The sequence below is a fragment of the Orycteropus afer genome, unplaced genomic scaffold, assembly GCF_000298275.1.
Source record: "Orycteropus afer afer isolate SDZICR_OR568_19922 unplaced genomic scaffold, OryAfe1.0 scaffold00002, whole genome shotgun sequence".
Lineage (NCBI taxonomy): Eukaryota > Metazoa > Chordata > Mammalia > Tubulidentata > Orycteropodidae > Orycteropus > Orycteropus afer.
The window spans coordinates 20,054,730-20,058,826 of NW_006921589.1; the positions used below are offsets into that span (position 1 = coordinate 20,054,730).

Consider the following 4,097-nt stretch of genomic DNA (forward strand, 5'->3'; position numbering starts at 1 on the left):
ATGTTTTTCATCCTGAAAATGAAGCCTATAATAATCTCAAAATCTTTTGTCACCTTAAATTTCTTCATTATCTTTACTTAAGAAATGGCCTTTAGCATATTATACTCTTAATAAATCAGAGAAAAGATGGTTTCTTTTGCTCTTTCTGAAAGCATGTCAGATGCAATGGTAGTTTTTCTGGGAGCACATATTTATTTGGCTTTAGTTGCTCATCAGGAACTAAAGTATAACACAACCTAATTCATTCTAATATGCTAGTGTCAGGTGTTTCTGATAACAAGAAAGGCATCTACAGTATTAAGTACTGATGGAACTGAAGAAAAAATTATGTTATTTTTGCTGTTGCAAGAAATCACACTTCACTAGGAACCAGGAATCCTGAGTCTTAAAATAGATTTTGCAACTTACCAGCCATGCTACCTGGGGCAGTGATCTCACTCAGCTTGCATTTCCTCATTTTACAGTTGAGAAATTCTTTTTTGACTGCTTCATAGGATTATGATATGGATAAAACAATTGTTACATGTTATTACTCCAGAGGCAGGTTATAGAGATACACGTTTGATGGAGATAACAAGATACATCAGAAGTTCTCAGAGTTTCACATTATCTGCAACAGCCCTGGGAGCTCTGGTGGCTTAGTACCTAAGGCATTTGACTGCTAACCAGAAGTCTGGTAGTTCAAACCCACCAGCCAATCCTCAGAAGGAAGGTTGGGCAATCTACTTCCGTAGAGATACCACCTCAGAAACCCAACTATGAGTTGGAGATGACTCAATGGCAGTGAGGTTTTTTTAGACAACAGCTTTACTAGGAAGCTTCCTCCAAATGTAGTTTCTGAAGAATTACTTCTATACCTGGGATAGGGGCCAGAATAGCCACCACACTCTTAATGATCACTCTAGTTGACTTTTATGCACATGGAGAACTGAGAGTCAACAAAAGAAGTACAAAATCAATAATAATCAGTTGCCATTGAGTCAGTTCCAACTCGTAGCCCCATGTGCATCAGAATGGAACTAACTGTGTGCCATGGGGTTTTCAGTGGTTGATTTTTTGGAAGTAGATTGATAGTCTTTTAGACAGAGGGGCCTAGGTGGACTCAAACCTCCAACCTTTTGGTTAGTGGCCAAGCATATTAACTACTTGTAACACCCAGGGATTTCAAAAGAGTAATAGGTGAATGTACTAAGAATGAATATAATATAACTAGTGATATTTAATATTAATATTTAATTGGAGTAGCTATTTCAGCACATGTATTATGTTTCTGTTATTTGTAGGTGTTCGTATTATAGTTTGGTGAAGCTACTTTCTGGTTTATACTGTAAATACAAGTTGATGCTAGATTAAATGATCATTAAAGTTGGCTAACATCCTTGTCTTTACTCTCTTATAAATATAATGTTTTGCTTTATTTCAAATGTTTACTGAGATATACAGTAAGTAAAACTAAAGGACCACTGGTAGCACAGTGGTAAGTACTTGGCTGATAATCAAAAGTCCCTAGTTTGAACTCCCAGCCACCGGAGAGAGATGTGGCAGCCTGCTTCTGTGAAGATTTTCAGACTTGGCAACCCTATGGGGCAGTTATACTCTGTCCTATAGCTTTGCTATGAACAAGGATCAATGTGATGGCAATGGATTTGCTTTGTTTCAAACCAAAATATTTCCACCAGTGAATTCAAATGGAGCCATATTCAAATTTCTGCCTTTTCTGATTATATTGAAACTCTTGTACCCAAATAATTTTGGGAGTTTCTGGGTCATCTCAATGCATCCATAAACAAGTGTTCTATTTATAATCACCCTGTGGCAACTACAGCGTCCTTTCTTACCAGCTCTGGGCCCCAAGGTATGGATTTCCTCTTTCTGAGCCACTGGAGTTGGTCCCACTGCTGACTGGTAACACATGAGGATGCGAATGTCCTTCTTAGGGTGACGCACCTCAGTACTTCCTGAGCTGCGAGTCCTAAAGATGGTGGAGTAGTGTTGTTGCTGTTGTTACATGCTGTGAAATCAGACCCAACTCACAGCAACCCCTCCTTGGGTTTCCGAGGCAGTATCCCTACAGAAGTAGATTGCCCAACCTTCCTTCTGAGGAGTCGCCGGTGGGTTTGAACTGCCAGCCTTCTGGTTAGCAGTAAAGTGCCTTAGGCACTATGCTACCTCAGCAAAGAAATGTAGAAACTAGTGTTCTCCCCTACTCTGTTTTATTTTTCTGTTTTTGGGGGGAGCATTGGGACAGATGGAATTGGAAGACTGAAACTACTTGGAACCCATCAGAAAATGATGATTTCAGACTAAATAAATAAATAAATAAATACTTTGAGATAGGGTGACACCATCTTACCAGCTTATTTCTTCTACTTGGCTTTACATTTCTCCTTTCTCCAGGCATATACCCTTAGTGTCCTACTCTTCCTTAACTCAATAAAGTAACTCATTAAACTCAAGCTCAATCCAGTCCACATACTCCACCAGATACCCATAACTGTGAATGATCTTTAGACTCCTCTGAACTCAGTACAACTGCAATAGTTGTTGTTATGTGCCATAGAGTCAACCCAACTCATAGCGACCCCTTCTTGGGTTTCTGAGGCGGTATCACTATGGAAGTAGATTGCCCAACCTTCCTTCCGAGGAGTGGCTGGTGGGTTTGCACTGCCAGCCTTCTGGTTAGCAGTAAAGTGCCTTAGGCACTATGCTAGCAGAGCTCCTAGACAACTGCAGTAGTAGTGGAAAATAAAAGTAAACCATGTCCTCCCAAATAACTTTAAAGTAAAACTAGTCAAGTAGTACATCAATAGATGACTGTTGTTGTTCTTATGTGCTGTCGAGTTGGACCCGACTCATAGTGACCCCTCCTTGGGTTTCCAAGGCAGTATCACTCAGAAGTAGATTGCCCCATCTTCCTTCCAAGGAGTGGAGGGTGGGTTTGAACTGCCAGCCTTCTGGTTAGCAGTCAAATGCCTTAGGCACTAAATTCATACAGTAGAATATTATTCACCTATAAAAATGAGTGAGGTCTACCACATGGATGAACTTTGAAAACATGATACTAAATGAAAGAAGCCAGACAGAAAGACAGCTATCATATGGTGACACTTATATAATATACAACAGGCAAAAGCACAGAGACAGAAAGCAGCATAGCAATTACTGTGGGTTGGGGGATGGATGGGAAATGGGGAGTTAATGTGTAATGTCTACAGTGTTTCTGTTTGAAGTGATGATTGTAAAACTCTGAATATAGCTAATGCCACTGGATTGTAAATTGGCAAATTTTATATATATTTATCACAATAAAAATTTAAAATGCATGAGAAAAAAGAAAGTCAAGTTGTTCCACAAGAATACTCACAAAGACAATGGTGACAATGGTCTCTATTTACCCTTCGCTACCTTCCCCGACCCCATTTATCATGTGGTAAAAAACAAAACACCAGAAGACTTCATATAGCTGTCACTTCTTCAGTTTTCACTTTTGCACATCATGGATTGCCATGACACCGTGATGGATAAGAGCGTAGCTCTCACTCTTTTCCTATCACCTTGTAGATGTGCATCCCCTTCCCTCCATTTTCCAATATAGTCCTGTAATTTCTGTTTATTTCAGCATTTCATGTTTACGTTATAATGGTTTTGTAACTATTCACAGCTGTGCTGTGCAGTGAATACAGTGTTTGCTTTGCTTGTGCATAACTGTGTTTTACTTCAAGTTAATTTCTTCTTTTCACATTTGTGTAGTTTTCTGTGGATCTATCAGTAATTTGACCTTCAACTTTCTGTGAGAAAAATACATATCTTGTCACTATATTTTAAACTTGTTAAATATTTTACCAATTCCATCTTCATAGACCACTTCTCCCAGAGCAAACTGTCCTTTTCCAGTCTGGCCTGGCTGCTGTCTGTCTGTTGTATAACTTTCATTGTGGAATATCCCTTTTCTATAGTTTGGAATTTTTACTTCTCGTGTTAGATCCTTCTTTCATGACTCCATGTACTCTTTTTTTTTTTTATTGCTATTTGGGTGAAGATTTACAGAGTAAATTCACTTTTCATACAGCAGTTCACATATACTTTGTCTCATGTCA

General features: G+C 38.9%; 1 protein-coding gene across 1 annotated transcript in view; it reads left to right on the forward strand.

Annotated features, from left to right (window-relative positions):
- ERBB4 (erb-b2 receptor tyrosine kinase 4) overlaps positions 1 to 4,097 on the forward strand; it is a 1,111,475-nt gene that overhangs the window by 862,855 nt on the left and 244,523 nt on the right. The gene's annotated exons all lie outside the window — the stretch shown is intronic.